This window comes from Heterodontus francisci, chromosome 17 (genome assembly GCF_036365525.1).
Source record: "Heterodontus francisci isolate sHetFra1 chromosome 17, sHetFra1.hap1, whole genome shotgun sequence".
Classification (NCBI taxonomy): domain Eukaryota; kingdom Metazoa; phylum Chordata; class Chondrichthyes; order Heterodontiformes; family Heterodontidae; genus Heterodontus; species Heterodontus francisci.
The window spans coordinates 28,984,191-29,000,781 of record NC_090387.1 but is presented as its reverse complement, the minus strand read 5'-3'; the positions used below and the strand labels follow the sequence as shown (position 1 = coordinate 29,000,781).

The following is a 16,591-nucleotide window of genomic DNA, read 5'->3' as shown; positions in this document are numbered from 1 at the left end:
TTTGATTCCAATTTACCTGGGACAGGTTTGTTATCACCCCATTGAAATTGGCCCTTCCCCAATTAATTATTTTTACTCTTGATTGGTCCTTGTTCTTTTCCATAGCAAAGCTAAACCTTGATACTATGATCATTGTTCCCTAAATCTTCCCCTACTGACACTTGGTCCACTTGTCCCACCTCATTCCCCAGAACCAGATTCAGTGATATCTTCTTGCACATTGGACCAGAAATGTACTGATCTAGAAAATTCTCTGGAACGCACCATAGAAACTCTTCCCCCTATCTGTCCTTTATACTATTACTGTCCCAGTCTATATTAGGATAATTAAAGTCCCCATAAACTACTCCATAGTTTTTGCAAATTTGTTCCTCAATATCTTTCCCACTAGTTGGCGGCCTGTAGAATACCCCCAGTAATGTAATGGTATCTATCTTGTTTCTTCGCTCTAACCAAATAGATTCTGTCCATTGAGCCCTCTGGGCCATCCTCTCTCTCCACACAATAATGTTATCCTAAATCAATACTGCCAACCCTCCTCCTTTCTTTCCTTCCCTATCTTTCCTGAACACCTCATATCCAGGAATATTTAGTACCCAATCCTGCCCTTTATTGAACCAGGTCACCATTATTGCCACATCATATTCCCACGTGCCTAGTGCTAACAGTCTCTCCCAATTCTTTGTGCACTTTGTTTTTCCTCTCTAACGTTACTTCCTGCTTATCAAGTGGCACTTGCTTAGCAATAACCTGCTCACTGACGCTCAGTTTGGTTTCCGCCAGGGTCACTCAGCTCCAGACCTCATTACAGCCTTGGTTCAAACATGGACAAAAGAGCTGAACTCATAAGGTGAGGGGAGAGTGACTGCCCTCGACATCAAGGCAGCATTTGACCATGTATGGCATCAAGGAGCCCTAGAAAACCTGAATCAATGGGAATCAGGGGGAAACTCTCCGCTGGTTGGAGTCATACCTAGCGCAAAGGAAGATGGTAGTTGGAGGCCAATCATCTGAGCTCCAGGACATCACTGCAGGAGTTCCTCAGGGTAGTGTCCTCGGCCCAACCATCTTCAGCTGCTTCATCAATGACCTTCCTTCAATCATGTCAGAAGTGGGGATGTTCGCTGATGATTGCACAATGTTTAGCACCATTCGTAACACCTCAGATACTGAAGTCTGTGCAGAAATGCAGCAAGACCTAGACAAAATCCACAAGCTTGGGCTGATAAGTGGCGAGTAACGTTCGCGCCACACAAGTGCCAGGCAATAACCATCTTCCCTTGACAGTTATATACCAGTCAAATGGGTTAACCATCTAATTTGCTGTGTGTGGCCTTTACAGCATGCAAATTGACTGCCATGTTTGTCGACAAAAAACAGTGACTATATTTCAAAAGTAACTCATTTACTGTGAACTCTTTGGACTGCCACAGGAACTAAAAGTGCTAAATAAATGCAAGTCGCCTTAAATTGGGGAAACCAAACACAGATGCGGTGATCACTTTACAGTGTACCTCCGTTCGATCTGCAAGCGCAACCATGAGCTACCTGTGGCCTGCCACTTTGTCCACCTCTCAGCCCACTCTAGTTTCTCTGACATTGGCATCATATGCAAGCTTCAAGAACATTCTCTCATTTTTTCTCAATGTCCTACAATCCTTCTGGTGTGAACAGTTCCAGACTATAGGACTATTGGGGGCGGCACAGTGGCGCAGTGGTTAGCACCGCAGCCTCACAGCTCCAGCGACCCGGGTTCAATTCTGGGTACTGCCTGTGTGGAGTTTGCAAGTTCTCCCTGTGTCTGCGTGGGTTTCCTCCGGGTGCTCCGGTTTCCTCCCACAGCCAAAAGACTTGCAGGTTGATAGGTAAATTGGCCATTATAAATTGTCCCTAGTATAGGTAGGTGGTAGGGGAATATATAGGGACAGATGAGGATGTGGTAGGAATATGGGATTAGTGTAGGATTAGTATAAATGGGTGGTTAATGGTCGGCACAGACTCGGTGGGCCGAAGGGCCTGTTTCAGTGCTGTATCTCTAAATCTAAATCTAAAAATTTAAATCTATAGCTTTTCATTTTCAAAATTGTTTAAATTTCATACTTGACTCCAGGTTATCCACCTCTCTTGTATCTGCATTCCCTCACATTTCCTGGGGCTGCTACTTTCTTCACTATTTACACACCCTTTGTTTCTTTAATGGCTTAGTGCTTCTGCCTTTGACTTGACTGATATCATTTACTTCTAATTCCTGTGTTTTTATTACATTTTTCTTCTCTATTGTATTAATGATTCCCTCCTTAAAGACACTCCTTAAAAGCTACCTCTTTGGCTAAGGTTTTGGCCATTTGCCCCAATATCATAGTAAGTGGCTCGGTGTCAAATTTTAGAGTCATAGAGTTATACAGCAAAGAAACAGGCCCTTTGGCCCATCGTGTCCGTGCTGGCCATCAAGCACCTATCTATTCTAATCCCATTTTCCAGCACTTGGCCCAAAGCCTTGTATGCTATGGCATTTCAAGTGCTCATCTAAATACTTCTTAAATGTTGTGAGGGTTCCTGCCTCTATCACCCCTTCAGGCAGTGTGTTCCAGATTCCAACCACCCTCTGGGTGAATATTTCTTTCCTCAAATCACCTCTAAACCTCCTGCTCCTTACCTTAAATCTATGCCACCTGGTTACTGGCACCTCTGCTAAGGGAAAAAGTTTCATCCTATCTATGCCCCTCATAATTTTATGTACCTCAATCAGGTCTCCCCTCAGCCTTCTCTGCTCTAAGGCAAATAACCCTAGCCTATCCAGTCTCTCTTCATAGCTGAAATGCTCCAGCCCAGGCAACATCCTGGTGAATCTCCTCCGCACCCTCTCCGGTACAATCACATCCTTCCAATAATGTGGCGACCAGAACTGTACACAATACTCCAGCTGTGGCTAACTAGCATTTTATACAACTCCATCATAACCTCCCTGCTCTTATATTCTATGCCTCGGCTAATAAAGGCAAGTATCCCATATGCCTTCCTAACCTCCTTATCTACCTGTGCTGCTGCCTTCAGCAATCTATGGACAAGTAACGTTTCATAATGTTTTGTTACATTAAAGGTGCTATATAAATACAAGTTGCTGTTGTACTATGTCTGCCCACTTCTTATTTCTGAGTAAAGGACTCATACCTGAACTGCAAACTTGCCTGTTCTCTCTGCAGATGCGGATTGACTTGTTGCATTTTCCCAGGATTTTCAGTTTTTGTTTAAGTTCTTTATTTTTTCCTTGTCATCTGAACCCTGACTGGTAGCAGCCCTGTAACATGCTCCTAAATATTCCTTATTATTCTCTATGTCTTGTTCCAACCTGGCACCCCCATTACACTGCTGATCAATAATAATATCATTACCTGGTTACAACAGTGATGTAAAGCCATGGATATGCCATGCACATATTAGAGGATGCCTAGATGCTCTGTAGAGTACAATTACAAACAGACTGGGAAAGGAGCATGTCCACCAGTTTTAAACAGGTAAAATTTCCACTTCATGAATGAATAATGGTCTTTACTTCCCAGACAGGTAGAAAAAAGATATTCAAAAAAATTAGTATGTTTACATTTAGGAAAAAGAAAGACTCGCATTTATATCATGCCTTTCACAACCTCAGGATTTCTCAAAGCGCTTCACAGCTAATTAATTACTTTTGAAGTGTAGTCACTGTTGTAATGTCGGAAATGTAGCAGCCAATTTGTGCACAGAAAGCTCCCAAAAGCAGCAATTAAAGAAATGGCCAGGTCACCTGTTTTAGATATTGGTTGGGAGATAGATGATGTCCAGGACACCAGGAGAGCTTCCCTGCTCTTCTTCGAAGGTGTCGATCAATCTCTTACATCCACTTGAGAGGGCAGATGATACCTCGGTTTAATGCATCATCCAGAAGACACAACCTCGAAGAGTCAAGTAGTCCCTCAGCACTGCACAGAAGCCCCAGCCGAGACTATGCGCTCAAGACTCTGGGGTAGAGCTGAAACCCAAGACTTTCTGACTCAGAGGTGAGAGTGCTACCATTGAGCTATGGCTAACACCTAATGTAATACCACAGTACTGCAGAATATAATTTGAAACACCAGGATAGGTGTGTTTCTATACAGGAGAACTAAGAACTTTACCAAAATTTCCTAAAGGAAAGGTGCTAGAGTTTGGAGCTCCAATTATGTCTTAATGTCTAAAGTACTAATTAAAATTGTATGTTTTTATTCTAAATCTATCTACCCTCTTGTTTTAAAATGTATCATTTAAAAAAGGCTAAGTGCTGATTACCCTACTTCAAAAATGATTACTTTAATATTTAAGTCCTGATTTGAAGCTTACATTTTCTTGGATTCACATCTAAGTCAAGACTTCAACTCTGAATGTACTAGTGTCAGAAATAAATTTTTAAAAAAGCATAGGAAGGATTTACAATAAAAAATAATGATCCTGTAGCTGCAGGCACGGAGTACAATGTAGAGAATAGTGTTTCAACTTGTTCCTCACATCAGCAATTTGTACTTAAAAAGTGGGCAAGGCTCCAAACACCTTGACGTGGGAGGGAGAGGGGGCAGGAAAAGAAATTAAATCTGACAGAATAGAAGTTACTCAGAATGTGATGAGACTAGAAGATGTCTCACATGGAAAACATGACTGGAAACACAAAGTATTTATGTTAGAAATACCTAAGAGAAAACGATAAGAAAGCTAGGTAAAGAAAGGTATATCATGTCTCTCAGAAATGACTCAAAGCAGTTCATATACAATGAATTACTTTGAAGTCCAATGACTGTTACATAGTCAAACATTAAAACAAATAAATTGCACAATTAAGCACATAAAGAATTGCTTATATTCCATACACTAATGGAAAAATGCACTTTGACAAATGTAACCTTAATATTTTAACAGTTATTTAACTGCAAATTGCCCCTGGTAGTTGTAAGATAATAAAGCAGTACCTGATCTTGTACTACAGAACACTTCTAGAATCCAGGCCTTGGACATAAGGCCCAGTTTGTTTCCTCCCAGGCATCTTATATTTACCATGGATAAGATCTCTAAAAACAAACGTTTTGGTAAGCACCTAATTTTGATGAAAAACACTGCCATTTTTCCAGCTGAAAAAATGGCATGTTGTTGGAGGTGAAGTATCCTGTATCTACATAAAAGTAAATAGAAAACTAAAACAACAAGGATGGCACATCAGAATCCATTCCCTTTAAACATGATGATATTGGTTTCTAGACCTGTCAATGAAGGGCATAATTTGGTCACATGAGGAACTGAAGTGTCAAATGTCAGTAAATACAATTGTACATTTATTAACAGTAGGTTACAGCCCACAAATTCCAGCAAATCACATTTGTGCTTTTCCCAAGCAGATATTCACCAGCAGATCCTCCCCTTATATTGACTTTAAAAAACTCAGGTTATTGCATTCCAGGCTTTCCCCCTGCTGCAACAAAAACAACATACATTTATAAAGCACCTATAATTTAATAAAATATCCTAAGGCTCTTCATACAAGCATTATCAAATAAAATATTTGACACCTAGTCACGTAAGGAGATATTTGGGCAGATGAGCAAAAGTTTGGTCAAACAGCGAGGTTTTAAGGAGCGTCTTAAAGGAGGAGAGAGCGGAAGAGGGGCTTAGGGAGGGAATTCAAGAACTCAAAGCCTTGGCAGTTGAAGACATGGTCGCCAATGGTGAGTGATTAAAATGAGGAAAGCACAAGAGGCCAGAATGGAAAAATGCACATATCTCGGAAGGACTGCAGGGTTGGAGGAGATTACAGAGATAGGGAGGGGCGAGATCATGGAAGAATTTCAAAACAAGGATGAGAATTTTAAAATTGAGGTGTTGTTTAAGCAGGAGCCAATGTCGGTCAGCAAGCACAGGGTTGATAGGTGAACAAGACCCGGTGCAAGTTAAGACATTGACAGCAGAGTTTTGGTTGACCTCAAGTTTACAAAGGTTAGAACGTAGGAGACTGGCCAGGAGTATTTTTTTATTTAGTATTTATTTATTTAGAGATACAGCACTGAAACAGGCCCTTCGGCCCACCGAGCCTGTGCCGACCAACAACCACCCATTTATACGAACCCTAGAGTAATCTCATGTTCCCTATCACCTCCCTACACCAGGGGCAATTTACAACAGCCAATTTACCTATCACCTGCAAGTCATTGGATGTGGGAGGAAACTGGAGCACCCAGCGAAAACCCACGCAGACACAGGGAGAACTTGCAAACTCCGCACAGGCAGTACCCAGAATCCAACCCGTGTCCCTGGAGCTGTGAAGCTGCGGTGCTAACCACTGCGCCACTGTGCCACCCATGTTGGAATAGTCAAGTCTAGGGATCTAGGGATAACAAAGGCACAGAAAAGGATTTCAGCAGCACAGCTGATCAGCTGACACAGCAGTGCAGGCAGGTGAGGTTACAATGGTAGAAATAGGCAGACTTTGTGATGGTGCAGATGAGTGATGGAAGTTCATCTCAGGCTCAGATATGACACCAAGGTTGTACACAGTCTATTTCAGCCTCAGACAGTTGCAAGGGAGAGGGATGTAGTCAAGGGCTAGGGAACGGATTCTCTGCTGGGGACCAAAGACAATGGTTTCATTCTTCCCAATACTTAGGTGGAGGAAATTTCTGTATGTTACAATATGTTTAGGATAACAACAGAAAGTGCTGGAAATACCCAGTAGATCTGGCAGCATCTGTGGAGAGAGAAACAGAGTTAACGTTTCAGGTTGGTAGCCCTTTGGCAGATATTCTACACGTTTGAGCCGAGGCAGTTGGGCAGGCAAGGGAGAGAAAGCCTAATCCTGCCCTCATCTAATATCCATTTATGCACACTTTCATGCAGCAATAACTGGATAGCTTTGAGGAGTAGGAATCCTGGTCAATATTTTTTTCCTCTCTTCAGCTCAAGAGCATGAAATTAAATGTAGTGCCCCCACTGCCACCCCAACTGAGGCTAGCTAACTCTGCACAGACCAAGGATCAATCCTGGGACTTTCCTGGTCGAGATGATTCAGGCTCCATCCAATACCATACTGTGTACTTACACTCTGAACAATCGAGGGAGCAGGGGTGAGAGTATTCAAAAAGAACTCTGTATTTGTCAAAACTGGGCAAGAATACAATATTGTCTCTGTCTATCTGCTTCTCTTCCACACACCTGTACAGTACAATAAGCTGAAGATATTGCATTCAATCGTTACATCTCTGGCAATGCCATCTGGCTCCTTCCAATGTCTCCAAAATTCTATTTCTATTCACCAGTGCAAACATCAGGATGAAGAGGCTCGAACGGTAGGCTGCTCCACAGACTTCGGGCTCTAAACCATAAAGCTGCTAGGCCAAATAAACAGGATAGATAGAAGCAATCTCCCTAAAGAATTTGAATGTTGAGTGTAGATTATGGATTCATGGCACACCATAAACTTGGTTTGGTTGATGCAAAAAACAAAGAACAGTACAGCACAGGAACAGGCCATTCGGCCCTCCAAGCCTGCGCCGATCTTGATGCCTGCCTAAACTAAAACCTTCTGCACTTCCGGCGACAGTATCCCTCTATTCCCATCCTATTCATGTATTTGTCAAGATGCCTCTTAAACGTCACTATCGTACCTGCTTCCACCACCTCCCCCGGCAGCAAGTTCCAGGCACTCACCACCCTCTGTGTAAAGAACTTGCCTCGCACATCCCCTCTAAACTTTGCCCCTCTCACCTGAAACCTATGTCCCCTAGTAACTGACTCTTCCACCCTGGGAAAAAGCTTCTGACTATCCACTCTGTCCATGCCGCTCATAACTTTGTAAACCTCCATCATGTCGCCCCTCCACCTCCGTCGTTCCAGTGAAAACAATGCGAGTTTATCCAACCTCTCCTCATAGCTAATGCCCTCCAGACCAGGCAACATCCTGGTAAACCTCTTCTGTACCCTCTCCAAAGCCTCCACGTCCTTCTGGTACTGTGGCAACCAGAATTGCACGCAATATTCTAAGTGTGGCCTAACTAAAGTTCTGTCCAGCTGCAGCATGACTTGTCAATTTTTATACTCTATGCCCCGATTGATGAAGGCAAGCATGCCGTATGCCTTCTTGACTACCTTATCCACCTGCGTTGCCACTTTCAGTGACCTGTGGACCTGTACGCCCAGATCTCTCTGCCTGTCAATACTCCTAAGGGTTCTGCCATTTACTGTATACCTCCCACCTGTATTAGACCTACCAAAATGCATTACCTCACATTTGTCCGGATTAAACTCCATCTGCCATTTCTCCGCCCAAGTCTCCAACCGATCTATATCCTGCTGTATCCTCTGACAATCCTCAACACTATCCGCAACTCCACCAACCTTTGTGTCGTCCGCAAACTTACTAATCAGACCAGCTACATTTTCCTCCAAATCATTTATATATACTACAAACAGCAAAGGTTCCAGCACTGATCCCTGCGGAACACCACTAGTCACAGCCCTCCATTCAGAAAAGCACCCTTCCACTGCTACCCTCTGTCTTCTATGACTGAGCCAGTTCTGTATCCATCTTGCCAGCTCACCTCTGATCCCATGTGACTTCACCTTTTGTACCAGTCTGCCATGAGGGACCTTGTCAAAGGCTTTACTAAAGTCCATATAGATAACATCCACTGCTCTTCCTTCATCAATCATCTTTGTCACTTCCTCAAAAAACTCAATCAAATTAGTGAGACATGACATCCCCTTCACAAAACCATGCTGCATCTCGCTAATAAGTTTGTTTGTTTCCAAATGGGAGTAAATCCTGTCCCAAAGAATCCTCTCTAATAATTTCCCTACCACTGACGTAAGGCTCACCGGCCTATAATTTCCTGGATTATCCTTGCTACCCTTCTTAAACAAAGGAACAACATTGGCTATTCTCCAGTCCTCTGGGACCTCACCTGTAGCCAATGAGGATGCAAAGATTTCTGTCAAGGCCCCAGCAATTTCTTCCCTTGCCTCCCTCAGTATTTTGGGGTAGATCCCATCAGGCCCTGGGGACTTATCTACCTGAATGCTTTGCAAGACACCCAATACCTCCTCCTTTTTGATAATGAGATGACTGAGACTATCTACACTCCCTTCCCTAGGCTCATCATCCACCAAGTCCTTCTCTTTGGTAAATACTGATGCAAAGTACTCATTTAGTACCTCACCCATTTCCTCTGTCTCCACACATAGATTCCCTTCTCTATCCTTGAGTGGGCCAACCCTTTCCCTAGTTACCCTCTTGCTCTTTAAATACGTATAAAAAGCCTTCGGATTTTCCTTAATCCTGTTTGCCAATGACTTTTCATGACCCCTTTTAGCCCTCCTGACTCCTTGCTTAAGTTCCTTTCTACTGTTATATATTCCTCAAGGGATTCGTCTGCTCCTAGCCTTCCCGCCCTTACGAATGCTTCCTTTTTCTTTTTGACTAGGCTCACAATATCCCGCGTTATCCAAGGTTCCCGAAACTTGCCAAACTTATCCTTCTTCCTCACAGGAACATGCTGGTCCTGGATTCTAATCAACTGACGTTTGAAAGACTCCCACATGTCAGATGTTGATTTACCCTCAAACAGCCACCCCCAATCTAAATTCTTCAGTTGCTGCCTAATTTTGTTATAATTAGCCTTCCCCCAATTTAGCACGTTCACCTGAGGACTACTCTTATCCTTATCCACAAGTACCTTAAAACTTACGGAATTATGGTCACTGTTCCCGAAATGGTCCCCTACTGAAACTTCGACCACCTGGCCGGGCTCATTCCCCAATACCAGGTCCAGTACAGCCCCATCCCTAGTTGGACTATCTACATATTGTTTCAAGAAGCCCTCCTGGATGCTCCTTACAAATTCTGCCCCATCCAAGCCGCTAGCACTAAGTGAGTCCCAATCAATATAGGGGAAGTTAAAATCACCCACCACTACAACCCTGTTACCTTTACATCTTTCCAAAATCTGTCTCCATATCTGCTCCTCTACCTCCCGCTGGCTGTTGGGAGGCCTGTAGTAAACCCCCAACATCGTGACTGCATCCTTCCTATTTCTGAGCTTCACCCATATTGCCTCACTGCACAACCCCTCCGAGGTGTCCTCCCGCAGTACGGCTGTGATATTCTCCTTAACAAATAATGCAACACACCCACCCCTTTTACATCCCCCTCTATCCCACCTGAAGCTTCTAAATCTTGGAACATTTAGCTGCCAATCCTGTCCTTCCCTCAACCAAGTCTCTGTAATAGCAACAACATCATAGTTCCAAGTACTAATCCAAGCTCTAAGTTCATCTGCCTTACCTGTTATACTTCTCGCATTGAAACTAATGCACTTCAGACCACCAGTCCCGCTGTGCTCCACAACATCTCCCTGCCTGCTCTTCCTCTCAGTCTTACGGGCCCTATTTACTAGTTCCCCCTCATTTATTTCACTTGCTGTCCTACTGCTCTGGTTCCCACCCCCCTGCCACACTAGTTTAAACCCTCCCGAGTGACGCTAGCAAACCTCGCCAGCCAGGATATTTGTGCCCCACCAGTTTAGATGCAACCCGTCCTTCTTGTACAGGTCCCACCTGTCCCTGAAGAGATCCCAATGATCCAGATATCTGAAACCCTCCCTTCTACACCAGCTGTTCAGCCATGTGTTTAGCTGCACTATCTTCCTATTTCTAGCCTCACTGGCACGTGGCACAGGGAGTAATCCCGAGATTACAACCCTGGAGGTCCTGTCTTTTAACTTTCTACCTAACTCCCTGAACTCCCCCTGCAGGACCTCATCACTCTTCCTGCCTATGTCATTGGTACCGATGTGTACCACAACCTCTGGCTGTTCACCCTCCCCCTTCAGAATGCCCCCTGTCCGTTCAGAGACATCCTTGACCCTGGCACCAGGGAGGCAACATACCATCCTGGAGTCTCTTTCGCATCCACAGAAGTGCCTATCTGTGCCCCTGACTATAGAGTCCCCTATAAGTATTGCTCTTCTGCGCTTTGTCCCTCCCTGCTGAACAACAGTGCCAGCCATGGTGCCACTGCTCTGGCTGCTGCTGTTTTCCCCTGATAGGCCATCCCCCCCAACAGTATCCAAAACGGACACAAACGGACACGCAATTGGACACATTCCTGGAGAGGTCAACAGTTCATCTTCCGACTAAAAAACACACGGATGTGTATGCAACTTCTTTTTCCCTTTTATATAGTAGTGGCTCACATGGTATTTCCTAAAACAGAATTCATTTTAAATTGACTGCAGACAACTGAAATCCATGTGACTGCTGGGACATGAAGAAGAGGACCAAGACTGTAGGGAAGAGGCCACCAGGTGGCTGTGGGTTGCCAACCATCATGAGAAAGGGTTCATGGCACAGATGACCGTGCAGGGGCTGGTAGTGATTGTTCACCAACAGATCCATGAGCTGCCCGCTCAGTTAAGCAATAAAGTTATAGAGGCAAAACTATTATAATGTCCAGCATCACCTGGTAATCGGCAAGGTATAGAGAAATGGTAGCAATGGCTGCATAAAATACACATTTTTAAATAAGTTAATTATTTCAATTATCTGCTTCTTTTAAGTACTGTATGGCAATCAAGGACAAGGTTGTTGCTGTTCAGATCTTATGCTGATATCAAAAAGTCAGTTTCCATAACTGGACCGAGTCTCCCACGAACTGAAACATATGCTGTTATATGTGAATGGGACAGCATGTCACAACCTCATCACAAAACTTCTGGATGAAACATCATTCCATGATGTCGCTAGTGCAATTTCTAATTGGCTCATGGAGTTCAGATCTCCAGTCAGAACTAACGATATGAGCAAAGTGCAGGGTGATTTATTTAATGGGATATTTTCACGTTACAATCATACTTTTAAAATCGGCTCTCACTTTGTGAGGTGGTGTCTTAATGTCCAAGTATTAACCTTCCTGAAAACATCTCCCTCCAATGGTTCTGTAATCATGGAATTTGAATTTGTCTGCTCCACATTCTGTCTGTCAGTCTGCATATATTAACATTCCACTTAAGAAGCACCAGCCACCAACCCCTTTGCTTTTGAATTAATTTCTGAACAAAGCCACAGACATAAACAAAAGAAAACTCATCCAAGGCAGCCATCCCTTATTAAATATGCCAATAGACCTGGCCAATTATGTGTGTTGGTCAACAATGGCATTTCCATAGAGATTACGGCTGGCTTGAGCCTCTCACTTAAAAGGAAACACATAAAATTCCAGATTCTTCCACAAAGGACACTGTTCCAAATCTGAAGACCTCTACCTATGAATAATCACTGATAATTCTGTGCAGATTCTTGACAATTAAACTGGCAATGCTGCATTTTCAGCTGCTGTATGGCATGCCCTGAGCAGGACCTTTTTCATGATTATATTTGTTTGTTGCAGATAGAATTATTACTGTATTCAGCATGTGAGTGACTTTATGCCAAGTATGTGCTTACCTTTTTAACATGCCTGTTATTTGCAGAATTTGTAAGCATCTATTAGCTGTATTGTGCAGGTAGTTTCTCTCTCTCTGTGGTAAACCTAATGCAAATTGTTCAGTATAGATTTTAGATGACCTACTGCACAGTATAAAACACTGTTATAAAGTGAGATAAATTGCACCTGTTACTGATCACTGGAGGGTTTGATGAAATTCTATAGCTACACAGTATGTGTGTTTTCACAAGAAATAAACCGTGCTGCATTCGCATTATATATTGGCAATTACAGCTGGCTCTGCCCATAGCCAGTCTCGTTAACTGCTTCTAAAATTTCTATTAGACGGACATATTTGTAACCTTGTAGACCTGTGGACTAGAATAGATTGTGTGTGGAAATTGAGATCCTTTTAAATTATGATTTTGTTCTGATCAATCTGATCACTGAAGCTATTTACAAAAAAAAAGTTAATAGGGCCCCGTATAGATTATATAGAGTCTCTAGTAGTGAGGGAGTTAGAAATAATATACATTTTTGAACAGCCGCCTACTGATTGGGAGGGAAGGATCTACTACAGTGAGCGCATACAGTTACACGATAACCAGAATATGTAATCCCATCCTCAATATTTGAAAATACCATTTCCATTAGCAACCCAAATATAGTTCAGTAGATTCCATTTTATACGCTTTAGTGTCTGCACAATGCTAGCGGTAAACTGAACAGCTGGACAGAGATTAGTTGCCATTGTTTTTCAAAGATCTGCAACACACTACACCGAGACTTATAAATTAAATACTTTGGACTTTCAGAGAAGTCCGGAATGCTTTAATAAGTAATGCTGACAATTTGATATCTAACAGCTCAAGTTAAATCATTTTTCTTTAAAATAATTCAATGTTGTAATACAAACATACATGCAGAGTGTGGTAAGGTGGGGAACATACACAGTTCTAGTTGAAAGAAAACCTGAGAGAAAGAATTAACATTTGTACAGGGTAAAAGGGAATAATTGAAGCCAGCACATGTCAAGGCCAAAATCTAACCAGCATGTGACAAAAGCACATGCAATGTTGGTAAACTTATTCCGGCCATTTTAAGCAATACGGATCATTTTAATCTCCATAGATACAACAGCCTACTTAAGCAGAATGTAATGATTAATCACTGCTTTGATAACCATGGCATGAACTGGTGACCACAACAGTGAAAAAAGGATGCACTTAGTATTCTCCTGGGCTGCGTTACCCAGACACGGAGCACACAATTCACAAACATACTGCACAGACTCTCAAACCCACAAAAATGGGTTCAAATTGAGAAATATACACTGCTCAATTCATTATTTGCACAATATCTACTTTCAGTAGGTGACATGGGTTACAATTTAGCACTATAAAAAGGCAATTTCAATCGAAATGGTGTTGGGAGTCCGAGTTCAGTAGGATTACTACAATCTTAATTAGTTTAATTTAACCAACTTCACAAAATGGCTGACCAAAGCAAAACAAAATACTCTGGGTGTTGGAGTTTTTCTCCCCCAACCCCCCTAAATGCAGCAAAACCTGTTCTTCTGGTCACCTTGACTGACTACCAAGTATCATGAGCAATCATTCTTTTCTTTATGATCAACAGCTTCTCAATTTAATTAAATTGAATCTTTACCTTGATTGTGTAGACTGGCAAAATTTATAGGGTAGTAATAACAAGCAAATTACACCACCCGTAAACGCAGTCATGATTAAAGTTTAATAGAACCATTGTTGCACAGTTTATGATCAAAAAATATTGTCACCTGGAATGCATAGTCACTTGCCTTAAGAAACTACTATGCTTTAGTACTCAACAGGACTGACTTCTGGATTCTACAGATTCTGATTTACTTGTATTTATAAACAATCCTACAGGGCGAGCAAGGGCATAATTTTGTTAGTCTGAAGAAACACAGCATGTACTTTTAGAGTTATTCAATTGATACGTGTTGCCTTTGAATGAATTAAGGAATTTGTTCTCGCCCTTGTTCCCAAAGTGCTTCTGTTTTTTTATTAATTAATAAATTAATTTTTTGAGAATTCATAGTCAAACTGAAGAAATGTTGGACCAGTTTATTTTTTCAAGAGGACACTGAAAGAACGTGTTACTGGTTGTCACATGACTCAAGTTAAAAATAGAACAGAAACCCTGGTAACTGGAGAAAGATGTGTGGAGAGCAGTGACAGGTTAGAAGGTTGACTTTCTGTTTCTGGCTTCACCTTTGAACTGTTTGGAGTTGGGAATTAACTATTTAAAAGGGGTTGGAGTTTTAAAAAAAAATAAAACTGAAGGACAGAACTCCCTGCTCAGCCCAGTCTGTTCCATCTCTTTAAAAAGCCTGCAGAAAAGAGAACTTCAAAGCAGAGAAGAGAATTCCCAAGGAGAGAAGACCACAACCCAGCTCAGCTTTCCAGCATCTCTGAAAGACCCCACGAAGTCCACTGTGTTAACTCATATGTCTCCTGTCTTTGAAGGAAAGCCTGCTAAATTAATTCTCAACGCCGCCTGAAAAGAGCTGTTCTAAAAGATCCCAGTGACACATTTTTTTGATTCATTCATGGGATGTGGACATCGCTGGCCAGGCCAGCATTTATTGCCCATTCCTAATTGCCCTCGAGAAGGTGGTGATGAGCTGCCTTCTTGAACTGCTGCAGTCCATTTGGGGTAGGTATACCCACAGTGCTGTTAGGAAGGAAGTTCCAGGATTTTGACCCAGCGACATTGAAGGAACAGCGATAATGTTCCAAGTCAGGATGGTGTGTGACTTGGAGGGGAACTTGCAGGTGGTGGTGTTCCCATGCATTTGCTGCCCTTGTCCTTCTAGTTGGTAGAGGTCGCGGGTTTGGAAGGTGCTGTCTAAGGAGCCTTGGTGCATTGCTGCACTGCATCTTGTAGATGGTACACACGGCTGCCACTGTGTTTCAGTGGTGGATGTTTGTAGATGGGGTGCCAATCAAGCGGGCTGCTTTGTCCTGGATGGTGTCAAACTTCTTGAGTGTTGTTGGAACTGCACCCATCCAGGCAAGTGGAGAGTATTCCATCACACTCCTGACTTGTGCCTTGGAGATGGTGGACAGGCTTTGGGGAGTCAGGAGGTGAGTTACTCGCTTCAGGATTTCTAGCCTCTGACCTGCTCTTGTAGCCACGGTATTTATATGGCTACTCCAGTTCAGTTTCTGGTCAATGGCAGCCCCTAGGATATTGATAGTGGGGGATTCAGCGATGGTAATGCCATTGAATGTCAAGGGCAGATGGTTAGATTCTCTCTTGTTGGAGATGGTCATTGCCTGACACTTGTGTGGCGCGAATGTTACTTGCCACTTATCAGCCCAAGTGTGGATATTGTCCAGGTCTTGCTGCATTTCTACACGGACTGCTTCAGTATCTAAGGAGTCATGAATGGTGCTGAACATTGTGCAATCATCAGCGAACATCCCCACTTCTGACCTTATGACTGAAGGAAGGTCATTGATGAAGCAGCTGAAGATGGTTGGGCCTAGGACACTACCCTGAGGAACACCTGCAGTGATGTCCTGGAGCTCAGATGATTGACCTCCAACAACCACAACCATCTTCCTTTGCGCTAGGTATGACTCCAGCCAGCGGAGGGTTTTCCCCAGATTCCCATTGACTCCAGTTTTGCTAGGGCTCCTTGATGCCACACTCGGTCAAATGCTGCCTTGATGTCAAGGGCAGTCACTCTCACCTCACCTCGAGTTCAGCTGTCCATGTTTGAACCAAGGCTGTAATGAGGTCAGGAGCTGAGTGGCCCTGGCGGAACCCAAACTGAGCATCACTGAGCAGGTTATTGCTAAGCAGGTGTCGCTTGATGGCACTGTTGATGACACCTTCCATCACTTTACTGATGATTGAGAGTAGGCTGATGGGGCGGTAATTGGCCGGATTGGACTTGTCCTGCTTTTTGTGTACAAGACATACCTGGGCAATTTTCCACATTGCAGGGTAGATGCCAGTGTTGTAGCTGTACAGGAACAGCTTGGTTAGGGGCGCAGCAAGTTCTGGAGCACAGGTCTTCAGTACTATTGCCAGAATATTGTCAGGCCCCATAGCTTTTGCAGTATC

At 43.1% G+C, this 16,591-nt stretch overlaps 1 protein-coding gene across 3 annotated transcripts in view; it reads right to left on the bottom strand.

The window, feature by feature from the left end:
* zfhx3b (zinc finger homeobox 3b) overlaps positions 1-16,591 on the bottom strand; it is a 483,313-nt gene that overhangs the window by 440,424 nt on the left and 26,298 nt on the right. The gene's annotated exons all lie outside the window — the stretch shown is intronic.